The 15,998-nt window shown below is 46.8% G+C and overlaps 1 protein-coding gene across 1 annotated transcript in view; it reads left to right on the top strand.

The window, feature by feature from the left end:
• The window catches only part of LOC146660086 (CXADR-like membrane protein), a 113,707-nt gene that overhangs the window by 19,193 nt on the left and 78,516 nt on the right, over positions 1–15,998 (top strand). The gene's annotated exons all lie outside the window — the stretch shown is intronic.

The following is a 15,998-nucleotide window of genomic DNA, read 5'->3' as shown; positions in this document are numbered from 1 at the left end:
GCACAGCCATTGAAGTGGAGTGGACCAACATTCCACAGGCCACAATTGACAATCTGATAGACTCCATGCGACGATGTGTTGCACTGCATGAGGCAAATGGTGGTCACACCAGATACTGACCGGTTCTGGGTCCCCAGACCCCCAATAGCGCAAAAAACTGCACATTCCAGGGTGGCCTTTTGTTGTGGGCAGTCTGAGGTACACTTGTGCACTACTCATGATGTCAGATCAGCATCCTGATGTGGCACACCTGTTAGGTGGGATGGATTATCTCAATATAGCAGATGTGCCCACTACCACACATTTGGACTGATTTGTGACCACTGTTTGGGAGGGATGGTTATATTGTGTATCTGGAATGAATTTTAGGTCTCTACGTTTATATTTTTGTTGAGTGTAGAAGCAACAGTGTTGATCTGTGGCACAAGGACTGTTACAGATGAACCTGCATACTGGGTTTTGCTGGGTAATATGACCAAGATACAATCAGTGGTTGGCCATAAGATAGACTTCTCCTCTTCAGCTGCCCCCAAAAAAGGCTCTCAATCAAAACATAAACAGACCATCCGTAGTGACAGGTAAAAGAAGCCGTCCTCAAAAAAGAAAAATTCCACCTGCTACTGTGGAGGAGTTGGATCAACTGATGGGAAAATATTTCTCTAAGCATAGTTCTGTTCTGAATAACCCATAATGTTTTATTTAGGGCATAGGTGTCAAACTCTGGCCCGCGGGCCAAATTTGGCCCGCAGCCTAATTACATTTGGCCCGCGAAGCCATACCACATTACTATTAGAGCTGGCCTACTGGTATTATATACACCCAGCACGCCCCTGCGGGCGGTTTATCCTTCAAGCTCGGGTCCTCTACCAGAGGCCTGGGAGCTTGAGGGTCCTGCGCAGTATCTTAGCTGTTCCCAGGACTGCGCTCTTCTGGACAGAGATCTCCGATGTTGTTCCCGGGATCTGCTGGAGCCACTCGCCTAGCTTGGGAGTCACCGCACCTAGTGCTCCGATTACCACGGGGACCACCGTTACCTTCACCCTCCACATCCTCTCGAGCTCTTCTCTGAGCCCTTGGTATTTCTCCAGCTTCTCGTGTTCCTTCTTCCTGATATTGCTGTCATTCACTACATCGATCACTACGGCCGTCTTCTTCTGTTTGTCTACCACCACTATGTCCGGTTGGTTAGCCACCACCATTTTGTCCGTCTGTATCTGGAAGTCCCACAGGATCTTAGCTCGGTCATTCTCCACCACCCTTGGGGGCATCTCCCATTTTGACCTCGGGACTTCCAGATTATACTCGACACAGATGTTCCTGTACACTATGCCGGCCACTTGGTTATGGCGTTCCATGTATGCCTTGCCTGCTAGCATCTTGCACCCTGCTGTTATGTGCTGGATTGTCTCTGGGGCATCTTTACACAGTCTGCACCTGGGGTCTTGCCTGGTGTGATAGACCCCAGCCTCTATGGATCTTGTGCTCAGAGCTTGTTCTTGTGCTGCCATGATTAGTGCCTCTGTGCTGTCTTTCAGTCCAGCTTTGTCTAGCCACTGGTAGGATTTCTGGATATCAGCCACCTCCTCTATCTGCCGGTGGTACATACCGTGCAGGGGCCTGTCCTTCCATGCGCTTAGCGTACAGCCTCAGGGTGCTGGACTTGGGGTGAAACCCTCCATGCATGGTAAGGAGCTTTCTTGTCTTTATGTCAGTGGCTTCTATCTCCTCCTTTGGCCAGCCTATTACCCCAGCAGGGTACCTGATCACGGGCAGGGCGTACGTGTTGATGGCCCGGATCTTGTTCTTACCATTCAGCTGACTCCTCAGGACTTGCCTGACCCTCTGCAGGTACTTGGTGGTTGCAGCTTTTCTAGCGGCCTCTTCATGGTTCCCATTCGCCTGCGGGATCCCCAGGTACTTGTAACTGTCCTCTATGTCTGCAATGTTGCCTTCTGGTAGTTCAATCCCCTCAGTTCTGACTAACTTCCCTCTCTTTGTTACCATCCGACTACCATCTGCCAGTCTTGTTAATGATCTCACTGAGGGGGTTCAGGCCTATGCAGAACAGCAGTGGGGACAGAGCATCTCCTTGGTAGATCCCGCACTTGATGGTGACTTGTGCTATGGGCTTGGAGTTGGCCTCTAGTGTTGTACGCCACATCCCCATTGAGTTCCTGATGAAGGCTCTTAGGGTCCCATTGATCTTGTACAATTCTAGGCATTCCAGTATCCAGCTGTGGGGCATTGAGTCATAGGCCTTCTTGTAATCAATCCAGGCAGTGCACAGGTTGGTCAGTCTGGTCTTGGAGTCTCGACTGACTGTTCTGTCTACCAGTAGCTGGTGTTTTGCGCCTCTGGTATTCTTGCCAATCCCTTTCTGTGTGCCGCTCATGTATTGACCCATGTGCCTATTCATCTTAGCCGATATGATGCCTGACAGGAGCTTCCATGTAGTACTGAGGCAGGTTATTGGTCGGTAGTTGGAGGGGACCGGTCCCTTCTTGGGGTCCTTGGGGATCAGGACCGTCCGACCTTCGGTTAGCCATTCCGGGTGTCTCTCGTTAACTAGCAGCTGGTTCATTTGTGCTGCCAGACGCTCGTGGAGTGCAGTCAGCTTCTTTAGCCAGTAGGCGTGAACCATGTCGGGCCCTGGTGCTGTCCAACTCTTCATACTGGAGACCCTTTCTTGGATATCTGCCACTGTGATGGTTACTGGACCCTGTTCAGGGAGGTCGCTGTGGTCTGCCCTCAGATCCACTAGCCACTGAGCATTGCCATTATGGGTTGCGTCCTTCTCCCATATGCTCTTCCAGTATTGCTCCGTCTCCAGCCTTGGTGGTGCTGTTCTCTTATTATTGTTCCCTTGCCACTGAGAGTACACCTTTGCTGGTTCTGTGGAGAACAGCTGGTTTATTCTCCTGCCTTCTATCTCTCTGGTGTACCTCCTCAAGCGGCTGGCCAAGGCTATGAGTCTTTGCTTGGCAGTTTCCAAGGCCTCAGGTATGGACAGCTTGCTGTATTTCTTATGCATCTTCTTTGTCGCACCTTTCTGCAACTCCGTTAGTTGGCTAACCTCCCTCCGTGCTACTTTGATCTTGCCCTCTAGCCTCCTTCTCCATGGAGGGTACTGCCCCTTGTGGCTGTTCAACTTGTAGCCAAGCATCTCACTGATCACTGCTGCCGTATTGTAGATCAGCTTGCTAGTGTCGGTAATCGTGGTTGTAGGTATCGTCCGTAGTGCTGCATTAACATCATCTAGCAGACCTTCTGAGGGTACTTCACGTAATCTTGGTAACCGACTACGGGGGATACAGGTTTCAAGCTTGGCCATGATCCTATTTTTCAGGTCAGTTCCTCTCGCACTCAACGATCCTTCTCCTATCGCACTTGGGGCTATGTACCCAATCTCGGGTGGGGGTGATGATATCTCCCCCCTGACCTGGCGTCCTGACTCCTCCTTGCCATAGCATTTGTGTTGTACCTCGTCAATCTCTAGCTGTGAGAGCAGTCCCTTCTTTCGAATGTTGGAACACTGAGCTACTAGTTGTTTCGCCGTCATTGTGGATGTTGGATATCGAAGAATCCATAGGTCCCGCATCCTATTCATGTAGCCCCTTCCGCCGGGGTTACTTACGTAGTAGCATTCCAACAACGCCCTGTTTTCGTCTCTTGCCCACTGATGCCTTCTTGTTCCAGTAGCCCACTTTTCGTCAGGGTGCCCTGGTTCCTCAACACCTGACGCGGACCTTGTTGATCCGGGCGACGTCCGAGCCGGCATGCCTTCATATTTATCTGTCTCGCTCATGTCTGCGGTAGGCTTGCTTAGCATAGGGGGTCTAGCCTTAGGACCCTTACTGGATACAGACGCCCCAGGCAGGAATCGAACTTGCGACCCTCTGCTCCAAAGGCGTGTAGTCTACACTATCCAGCTGATATATATATATATATATATATATATATATATATATATATATATATATATATATATATATATATATATATATATTGTCTAGTATTTAAGCTTTGCTTGTTCCATATTCAGTTTTTCAGCAAAACTTGTTTGACTCCATAAGAAGAGATTCATTCTTATATCTGGAGGAAGATTTTTTTTTTTCAATAAATATTAATGTTAGCCCGCGACTTTGTTCCAGTTTTGAATTTTGGCCCACTGTGTATTTGAGTTTGACACCCCTGATTTAGGGGGTCTACATTTGTGCCTGACGTGCATTGCCATGTAAATAATTTGCATTTACTGAATATGTACTTACTACATATAAGTAACACTGTTGAAAAGTTGAATAAAGAAACAAATAAATGTTTGCCTTTTTTTTTAAATTAAAACCACTTTGTAGAACATCACATCAGTAACAATGTAGAATCAATGTCATTAATAGTTTACAAACGACAAAATGTTCACATAAAATCATGACAGCATTTAAATAATATCACCCACTACTAGCATTCTGTAATTTACTCTCTTTTGAAAACTTAACACTACATATACAGCACAAGACTTTTAAGAGTATTTAACAAGAGCATGTTTCCCTGGTTTTACTACCACACTGGGGCACATGTTCACCCTCACATGGAAGAAGTAATCTGATTGGCATGCTGGTATGTAGTAGAGATGGCACGATACCACTTTTTTATGTCCGATACCGATACCGATATCATAAATTTGGATATCTGCCGATACCGATATGAATCCGATATAGTGTTTTTTAATCAACAAAACTGTTTTTTAAATATCTTGCTGCATTTTGTATAAGTTCATACTCAAGTTTAAAACAACAACTACACTAAAGCTATTCTGTTATACCTGTATGCAAAAAAAAATATTTCATAGTTCAGCAATACTGATCAATCTAATAAACTTAAACCTACACCATCCTCCCTATTCTGGTATTTTAAAGAGTACTTAGCATAAATATTAAGCAACCTAACTAATAGGGTTCCAACTCCCAGCAACAACAAAAATAAATAAATAAAAAATAGGGAACCACCCCTCACGCGCCACCTCATGATGCTTAATCGACGTAATCAACCTTAATTTGATGCAGTGTGAAAAAAAATGCACAGAAATCAATTATTTTTCAAGAAATATTAAATAGATTCAACAGCTTTCTTCAACAAAATTGCAGACTGCACAGATGGTACCTTCCCAAAGGAAAAAGTACTATAGCTTACTAGGGTATATTAGACTTAATAGTCACTATATACAGTAATTGACTTCTATTCATTTTACATCAAATTAAAACTTTGGGTGTCAGATAATTAATTATTAAAAACAAGACATTTTAAATGAGAATAAGAAAGAAAAGTATGTCTTTGTGCCCCCTTTTCCCTGTTAATGCCCTATTGGCCCCCCTAGCTAAACTTTGCTAGATCCGCCCCTGCACAGTTACCAGCGTCAGCTACGTAGAAAAAGATCCTGGTGTAGAAAGTAATATTAAATAAATTCTAACAACAGCTTATCAAGCTTAAACGTGCTGCTGTTGTTCAGCTGCTGGTTTCCTCTTTCTGGTGCAAAGTGGGCCAAAAGCAAACAAGAGACACGGACTCGCGACAGAAAAGCCGATCAGCTGATCATTGATCAGTTTCATGATTGAAGTAGCAGCAAGAAGAGGCAGTCGCTCCATATATCGCTTGTTAAGCTTAACGCAGGAATGCTTTACAAACATTCAGAGATGGACTTACACACTTGCTTTACTTCTCTCGGGGATAACTTTGTCGGAGATGAAATGCCGGGTAGCTAGCGAAGCTCCACATGCTATCCAGACCACCACAGGTCCCGCATGCCACAGCCGCTCTATCACGTGATGCATACTGCTCCGACGTGCTAACGTTCTGAGGTGAGTTACGGCGTGTTGCAAGTTTTCTGAGGTGCTTTCGTGATATTTAATGGATCGGATTACATTTTTTATTTTTCTCCGATATCCGATCCAGTAATTTAGGTCAGTATCGGACCGATACCGATACGTAATATCGGATCGGTCCATCTCTAGTATGTAGCATGTGGTTTGAAGCAGGGATTTCGTAGTGCCCCATGTGTAGCGTTGGAACCCAGTCAGGATTTGTTTTATCCATTTCATAGGCTGGTTTGCTACAATAATGAAAAACAATTAGGAACTCTATAGAACGTATATCTACAAAATCACTCATTAGGATGTTTGTTCTAATTTGCTATGACCTATAAAACCAATAGGCTATAAAGAGTAATATGAACTTATTTAGATCCTACTCGTCTCACAGCTGCTATCCAGGCTAGATGCCCTCTTTTGGTAACATCCGATACATAAGCTCCCGCACGTTGCTTCTAAGTGGGTAAAGAATAAAAAGCGAGCCCATTTTCCAGCTTATTCCCTTCCCGGTCATGTGATCTAACAACTTACAACACAGCAAGGGCGAACCTTTGCTGATGCTTTCGCTCCTTTAGCCCTTTGTTTGGCCTGCTAAAATGGTGCCTCGGCAGTCACGTCCCCTCCCATGACATCATGCTCCAAAGCCCTATACCAATTTAAAAGATCAGAAAGATATATAGGAGCTAGTCCATGCAATGTTTTAAAAACAAGTGTCAAGATCTTAAAATCAATTCGAAAACTTATTGGCAGCCAGTGTAGCAAGGCAAGTATAGGGGATATGTGCTCTCGCTTCCACTTGCCAGTCAGAAGCCTTGTTGCAGCATTTTGAACCAGCTGTAGTCAGCCAATAGATGACTGTTAGGTCTGTCTAGCACATAAACCTATTCGCTGTAACGTTCAAGACAATTTAATTACACAACAAAAGCATTGAACACCAAGTAGGCAAAGTTCTTCGTGTTACTCATGCATGAGGGAGAGAACCACGACAAGTGCCGTTCCTTCGCTTGACCCCAGTCGCTCTCGTCCGCTCCCCCATAACATTGTTCTTTTATTGCGCTCACATGAATATACATAGGTTCATTAACATATGACGTCTACATACACACAAAGAGCACCTTGCCTGTGTGCGTGTGTGTGTGTGTGTGTGGGTGGGTGGGGGGGGTCAAGATGTGACCCTGTGAAGACTCCTCAAAGCTGGTGCTGACATAGCTACGTTTATCCTACCAAAAAACAATAAGACAAGGTACGACCTCTCTCATGCTCCCAGGATGTAGGTGTGAATGCCAGAACACTCTGGAATGCACACCAAGCCTTTGCAGACTATTAAGGATCAAACCTCTACCAACATGACATTGATTATACAACTCTAAGCATATATGAGTAGATATTTCTAAGCATAAATGACAATCAACCATACAATAACATAACAACGACGAAGTAACATCAGAGTAGAGACTGTTGCAGAAGTCGAGGCGAGGTGAAATAAAGGCATGGATTGCTTTCTCAAAGTCTCTGAAGCAGAGAAATGGCTTCCCCTTTGCAAGTAGGCGGAAGTGAATGAAGCTGTACACAGTACACAAGACAGTGCAGACACAACAGTGCTATGGAAAAGTGCAAAAGACTGAGTATTGTGCAAAAAGTAACTTGGTGTATGAAGGTGTGTGTGTCAGTCCCTCACTGTTCATATTAAGAATATGTGTTCCAGCTCAGAACCCTGTGGAATTTAGCTACTAACTTTTAATTCAATTCAATTTTATTTATATAGCGCCAAATCACAACAACAACAGTCGCCTCAAGGCGCTTTATATTGCACAGTAGATCGTACAATAATATATACAGAAAAAACCCAACAATCATATGAAGCCCTATGAGCAACCACTTTGGTGACAGTAGAAGGAAAAACTCCCTTTTAACAGGAAGAAACCTCCGGCAGAGCCAGGCTCAGGGAGGGGCGGGGCCATCTGCCACAACAGGTTAGGGGTGAAGGGAGGAAGAGGGGACACAGCCAGAGATGAATAGTAACTAATGACTGAATGCAAATTGGTTGGTGTGAGAGAAGGAAGACAGGATAAAGACATGCTGTGGAAGAGAGGCAGAGATTAATAACAGATATGATTCTGTTAGGTATGGCTGTGTGCAGGCAGGAATAGGACCCAAGGTGCAGACTCCGGAGACAGACGTGAACTCAAAAAAGGCTTTAATTTAATACTCAAAATATAACATAACTGAAAAAACTCAAAACAAACTTAAACTAGAGAAATGACAGAACACACAGCTAGGAAAACGGTAGATCGCGACACAGACACAGAGAAACACTGGGCTTAAATACACAGAGGGAGCAATCAGGGAATGGGTAACAGGAGGGAAACACAGCTGGGACAAATCAGAACTGACGAGACCAAAGAAGCGTAAACTGAACACACTGAGATAAGACACAGACCTTCAAAGTAAAACAGGAAATGCATAACACAGACTGAACAAAGACACAGGCTCATAAGCAGGCACTACAAAGGGAACAGAGACGTGGGAACAGGGCAGACACAAAACACTGACTGAACATGGGGATATAGGAACTTAAGATACACATAGACGCGAACTAGACAAGGGGAGACAGAGCAACTAAAGAAGACAGAGACCTAAGCCATAAGACAGAACTCAAAGAAACCAAAAACTAGACAGTATAAATAATATCATAAACTCAAAAACCCTGGGTCGACGACCCAGGCATCCTAACAGATTCAATGCAGAGAGGTCTGTAAACACATAGTGAGTGAGGAAGGTGACTGGAAAGGAAAAACTCAATGCATCATGGGAATCCCCGGCAGCCTACGTCTATTGCAGCACAACTAAGGGAGGATTCAGGGTCACCTGGTCCAGCCCTAACTATATGCTTTAGCAAAAAGGAGATTGGCATATAATTAGCTAAGACTGCTGGGTCTAGAGATGCTTTATAAGTAAAGGTTTAACTGCAGCCAGCTTGAAGGCCTGTGGTACATAGCTGATTATTAGAGGTAGGTTGATCATATTTAAGTTTGAAGCATTAATTAATGGCAGGACTTCTTTGAGCAGTTTTGTAGGAATGGGGTCTAAAAGACACGTTGATGGTTTGGAGGAAGTAATTATTGAAGTTAACACAGAAAGATCAATTGGAGAAAAAGAGTCTAACTTAACATCAATGGTACTAAGAGTAGCTGTAGATAATATTATATCTGTAGGATGATTATTGGTAATTTTTTCTCTAATGATTAAAATTTTATTTGTGAAGAAGTTCATGAAGTCATTACTAGTTAACGTTAAAGGGATGGTTGGCACAACAGAGCTCTGACTGTTTGTCAGCCTGGCTACAGAGCTGAAGAAACCTGGGTTGTTCTTATTTTCTTCAATCAGTGACGAATAGTAAGATGTTCTGGCTTTGCGGAGGGCTTTCTTATAAAGCAACAAACTATTTCTCCAGGCTAAATGATGATCCTCTAAATTTGTAACACGCCATTTCCTCTCCAGCTTACGAGTTATCTACTTTTGGCTACATGTTTGAGAATTATACCACGGAGTCAGGTACTTCTGATTAGAGACCTTAGTTTTCACTGGAGCTACAGTATCCAGAGTCGTACGTAGTGAGGAGGTAAAATATTAACAAGATGATCGACCTCTGTTGGCGTAGCGTTCAGGTAGCTGCTCTGCTCTGTGTTGGTACAGGGTATTAAAGATGCTAACAGTGGGTGGATTATATTCTTAAACTTAGTTACAGCGCTTTCAGGAGACTATCTCTCCACACCGTTACATATTCCATATGTACGGGGTAACTCTGTAAGACACACACCCCGCGAGGAGACAGTGCAACTGAACTGCCGAGAGTGAAGGTGCCGGGAGTCAGTGACAACGTAATAGGCACACCACCCTGGTCAGGGCTTCGCAGACGCAAAGGCCGAGCCAAGGGGCGAAGGCAGCAGTCTGCAGACGCCAGACTGGCCTGAACCGGTCATGCAGGATGCTGGACTGCAAGTGACCGCAAGTGACGCAGGGCCGCTCAAGGTCAGCCCAGGAACCGTGAGGCAGACCGTCAAGGAACGCAGCACACCAAGCTGTCAAGTAGCATCCTGCTGGTTGCATAGGCCTACGACATGCGGGCAATGCCAGGCAGAGTCGGCGCTACAGGCTGGAGAACTCTCACTCGCCACAGCGAGGTCCGACTGGCGTGTAAGCCGGCAAAGCGGGCAACATGCCAGGGGAACACAGCCAGCAACCGCAGGTCAAGCTAGGGATGTGACCTGTCCATCCTCTAGACAGTGACATAGTGCCAGGGAGAGAGAGCCTTTTGCAGCAGCTCGCCCACTCAGTGGATGGCCGGGCTAGGACGAGGCTCTGGGCCTGTTCCAGGAGCAGAGCAGCTGACCTGCACCATCCATGAAAGGGGAAGGGCTGGTGGCTCAGGCCACAGAGGACCCAAGTGATGAGCGACCCAAGGTTCGTCACGAGGGCATAGCAGCCATTCTGCACCGTACAGGCTGGAGAACACTCACTCGCCGGCTGAAGAATCAGACACAGTGAGGTCCGGCTGGCGTGTAAACCGGTGAATGCGGGCAATATGCCAGGGGAACACAGCCAGGAGCTGCAGCAGCTGATATGCCAGAGATAATCCAGCTAAAATAGGCTGGTGAACGCTTACTCGCCACAGCGAGGTCAAACTGGCGCGTAAGCCGGCGAATGTGGGCAACACGCCAGGAGAAGACAGCCTAGAGCTGGATTGCAGCCAGGGACATGACTCGTCGGGGATGTCAGCTCACTAAGCCAGCTCTGCCAGCCACGTAGACCCGCAACATTTGGGCAATCTGCCAGACAGAGAGCCAGCGCCGAAGGCCGGAGAACTGTCAACCGCTGGCCGATCCATCAGATGCAGCGAGGTCCGACTGGTGTATAAAACCGGCGAAGCACGGGCAATATGCCAGGGGAACACAGGCTACAGCAGTGCTGGCCACTTGGCCCCACTCAAAGGATGTCAGGAGGGAGGAGGGCAGCTGGAGGACAGCGGAGCCTAGGCTCCGCGTCCTCCCCGCCTCAACTGAACATGAACACGCCTGCATAGGCCCCTCAGCTTCTTCACAGCGAGGTGGCCGCAGGGTAGACAGGCAGTTCCATCAGCCAACCCTGGTCGCTCATAAACATCAAGTTCCTGACAATCAACCTTCACCAGCCCAGGCCTCACAGACGCAGGGCCATGGGAGGTAATGCTGTGGGAGGGGCCTGGAATCAGGCGACCCAGACATGGGTTCACTCGTCCGGGCCCCACTCCAGTGGTAGCCAGAGGGGATGGAACTTCCTCAACATCCACCTCACGATAATCAATCTCTACCGGCCCAGGCCTCGCAGAGGCGGGGCCATGGGAGGGAACACTGCAGCCATCATCCCCATTTAGCCTGAGAGGCACAGGATTGGGGCGGGCACTCCATGCCCAGCCGCCTGCAGCTGTCATGTCAAGCCACCAGCAGGGCATAAGTAACCCTCACGCCCTGTTAGGGCATGCCGCCCTGCCCAGGGAAGGCCCGAAGTGGCAACTAGGGACCGGGGGGGGGGCTATTGGAGGAGGGGTCAAAGGCAACTACACCTGCCATGCACGGCAGCAACCAACTGCGGGCAGGGGACCATAAATGCTGGGAGGCAGGGCACTCAACTGCCTGCAACCAGACCAATCAGGCAGCTGCGGCACCTGAGGCAGGACGTGCTGAGGGACTAGATGGCACCTCAGGAAGGGCTAATTCCCACACCCGGCATGCTCCAATCAAGAGCCAAAGGGACCCATCTCGCCCGACACTGTGCCTGGGGACCAGCAGGGGGCAGCCCAGGGACAGGTGGGCAACACCTGAGAGAGGATGGAAGCTTCAACATCCGCCACCTGATAGTCAACCTCAACCGACCTAGGCCTCACAGAGGCGGAGCCATGGGAGGGACGCTGTGGGAGGGACCAGCAGTGAATCAGCAACAGGTGTGGGAGGGGACCCAGCCCATGACCTGCCTATCTGGTGTCCACAGCAGTGGCAGCCATGTTCCCCATAGTAGCCTGCTCTCTCATTTTTGGAGGCAGGAGAAGGGGGAGGGGCGGGCCATTTAAATGGTCTTTCAGAAAACCAAGCACGGTTTGTCTAGTTCGTGCTGGCAACAAAGCATTGCATGGAAGCATCAGCTTCTTTAGCCAACACAGTAGTGATGTGTTGGTCACAAACGAAACGGCTCTCAGAGCCGACTCTTTGAAGTGATTAACGCGAGCCGGCTCCTTATTGGGAGCCGTGTTTTTATTTCTTCTTTCTCTCACCCTCTCTCTCACACTTTTTTCCGCTTCACTCTGCACGTGAGCCTTGTGCTTACGCTGAGCAGAGAGGGGAGGGGTGGTAGTTACACTCGCACTAGCACAGGAACAGAGTGGGAGGGAAAGAGACAGAAAGAGAGCCAGGGACAACAACGTCACATTAGAAAGGTATAGTAATCATCCACAACTATTTTCAGTTGCGGATGATTAAGGATTCAGTTTACGTTTATTCATGCAGGCCTATATGACAGAGAATGTGTATCTTCTTTTTGTTTTGCATATTTTAATTTATATTTTATTGTGTTGTGGTTTGCAGTGTTTTGTGTAGTTTCACTTTAAATTTGTTTCAAAGGAAAAAGCTGAAAATGTAAATAGTTAAAAGTTGAAATGTAAATAGTTGGGTTTTGTATTTTATAATTTGTTTATTACATTTTATGTGGAGTGAATAAATAAAAGTATATTTACGGTGGCCACTGGAGACAAAGCGTGTACAAACTCCAAAACACGTACAAACTCTGAAGCACATACAAATTCCAAAGCACGTGAAACCTCCAAAACATGTACAAACTTCAAAACACAACAGAAGTGCTCCAGGATGCTAGGGGCAGTGTTGAGCTTTTGTTACCTAGTGGCTACACAAGCGAGGAAGTACAAACGACCGAATTTGGGAAATTTAATTTTTTTTAAAATTATTTCAGTATAAATGAGTGTTTGTGTATAAATACACAAACAATACACATGCTTTCAATTGTGTAATTTCAGTGATCTAGGTAGCTCTGTTCTGGAGTTTGTACGTGCTTCGGAGTTTGTACGTTTTTTGTAGTTTGTACGTGCTTTGTTTCTAGGGGTCACCATTTATATTTATATCTAAACATATATAAATAAAACCATGTTTTTTTACATTAGTAATTTCTTTTGTGCATAATTTTATATTGTTGTTAATAATAAATTAATTAAAGCAACAAAACAACCTGTAGAGCCGGTTGGGAGCCGAAAGAGCCGGCTCTTTTTAGTGAGCCGAGCCGAAAGAGCTGGTTCTTTAAAAAGAGCCGGAATTCCCATCACTACAGCACAGCATGTTCTAGGCTGCTTTAACATTGTTATTTATTTTTCCTTTTTCGCCCAGTCACAGCAACACTGCTCGTGCCTATCGTCAAAAGGCAAAAATGCCATACACAGACATGTATGGAAAGCTGCCATACTTCTGCTATCAAGCAAGGGGGCGGGGCCACATGCTAACCACGAAGTGCTAACAGGTAGCCGGCACTAGCCGCAACCTGAATTCCCCTTTCACTGTTTACTAGCTCCTGCGTCACAGTGCTGACAGTTAAAAGCATATGCTTGGAACTCTGACACATTTCCCCAATGTAGCCGAGCTACGAGCGGAGCCCTGCTGGCCGCGTTAACCCGCGAGCTGCGGGCAACATGCCAGACAGGCTAACTGGCTGGAATGCTACTCGCAGGCCGGCTAACGATTAGCCGCCACGAACCGTAGCCTAATTCCCCACTGTTTATTCCCCAGTGTTAAGCAGGCCAACAGCGAACACTTGGAATGCTGAAGCCGTATCCCCTCTGTGTTAACACACATAGCAGCCGAGCTGCACAGTGCTCAGGCGACAGCGTATGCTTGAACGCTGAAGCCGTGTCCCCTCTGTGTTTACATACTTCACAGCCAAGCTGCACAGTGCCCAGGCAACAGCGTATGCTTAAACGCTGAAGCCATGTCCCTGCTGTGTTTCCTCACTGTAGCCGAGCTACTTGCTAGCCGGCAGCCGCACAGTGTGGTCCGACCAGCGCATAAGCCTATTTTTCGAGGCCATAAGCCGGAGAAGGGTGTCAGGGCTCTGTGTGCGGGCAGGCGGAGAGGAGGATCCAAGCGCAGGACTCGAACACAGAATTGTAAATCAAAACCTCAGCTTTATTGCTGGCATGAAAACAAAACATAAACAGAGCAAAGGTACTGAACACTAGAATGCTGACACAAAGACACACAGGCATAATCTGAGGGGACGACGCGACACTGAGCACGGAAAACACAGGGCTTACAGTGGGGCAAAAAAGTATTTAGTCAGCCACCGATTGTGCAAGTTCCCCCACCTAAAATGATGACAGAGGTCAGTAATTTGCACCAGAGGTACACTTCAACTGTGAGAGACAGAATGTGAAAAAAAAAATCCATGAATCCACATGGTAGGATTTGTAAAGAATTTATTCGTAAATCAGGGTGGAAAATAAGTATTTGGTCAATAACAAAAATACAACTCAATACTTTGTAACATAACCTTTGTTGCCAATAACAGAGGTCAAACGTCTACTATAGGTCTTTACCAGGTTTGCACACACAGTAGCTGGTATTTTGGCCCATTCCTCCATGCAGATCTTCTCGAGAGCAGTGATGTTTTGGGGCTGTCGCCGAGCAACACGGACTTTCAACTCCCGCCACAGATTTTCTATGGGGTTGAGGTCTGGAGACTGGCTAGGCCACTCCAGGACTTTCAAATGCTTCTTACGGAGCCACTCCTTTGTTGCCCGGGCGGTGTGTTTTGGATCATTGTCATGTTGGAAGACCCAGCCTCGTTTCATCTTCAAAGTTCTCACTGATTGAAGGAGGTTTTGGCTCAAAATCTCACGATACATGGCCCCATTCATTCTGTCCTTAACACGGATCACTTGTCCTGTCCCCTTGGCAGAAAAACAGCCCCATAGCATGATGTTTCCACCCCCATGCTTCACAGTAGGTATGGTGTTCTTGGGATGCAACTCAGTATTCTTCTTCCTCCAAACACGACGAGTTGAGTTTATACCAAAAAGTTCTACTTTGGTTTCATCTGACCACATGACATTCTCCCAACCCTCTGCTGTATCATCCATGTGCTCTCTGGCAAACTTCAGACGGGCCTGGACATGCACTGGCTTCAGCAGCGGAACACGTCTGGCACTGCGGGATTTGATTCCCTGCCGTTGTAGTGTGTTACTGATGGTGACCTTTGTTACTTTGGTCCCAGCTCTCTGCAGGTCATTCACCAGGTCCCCCCGTGTGGTTCTGGGATCTTTGCTCACCGTTCTCATGATCATTTTGACCCCACGGGATGAGATCTTGCGTGGAGCCCCAGATCGAGGGAGATTATCAGTGGTCTTGTATGTCTTCCATTTTCTGATGATTGCTCCCACAGTTGATTTTTTCACACCAAGCTGCTTGCCTATTGTAGATTCACTCTTCCCAGTCTGGTGCAGGTCTACAATACTTTTCCTGGTGTCCTTCAAAAGCTCTTTGGTCTTGGCCATGGCGGAGTTTGGAGTCTGACTGTTTGAGGCTGTGGACAGGTGTCTTTTATACAGATGATGAGTTCAAACAGGTGCCATTCATACAGGTAACGAGTGGGGGAACAGAAAAGCTTCTTGCAGAAGACGTTACAGGTCTGTGAGAGCCAGAGATTTTCCTTGTTTGAGGTGACCAAATACTTATTTTCCACCCTAATTTACGAATAAATTCTTTACAAATCCTACCATGTGAATTCATGGATTTTTTTTTCACATTCTGTCTCTAAGGAATACCAGGGGAATACCAGGGGAGATGCAGCGCCCACAGAGGATGCCGAAAAACGCTCCTGACGGACGCACATACATACAGCACTCTCAAGGCACTCACACACACACACAACACAAGTGGAGATCAAATGATCACCGGTGTCACGTCTGCACAGCTGTTTTATACGTGAGCTGTGGGGTGTAGCCGGGCGTGCCAGAGTGTCTTAAAGAAATATCCACACGCCATGACCAAGGGGGTTGTACCCCGTACATATGAAATATGTAACGGTGTGGACATATAGTCTCAA

Source organism: Rhamphochromis longiceps, linkage group LG10, assembly GCF_057381845.1.
Source record: "Rhamphochromis longiceps isolate RC_006_pf linkage group LG10, R_longiceps_female_GT1.1, whole genome shotgun sequence".
NCBI lineage: Eukaryota > Metazoa > Chordata > Actinopteri > Cichliformes > Cichlidae > Rhamphochromis > Rhamphochromis longiceps.
This window is presented reverse-complemented; position numbering and strand designations above follow the sequence as displayed.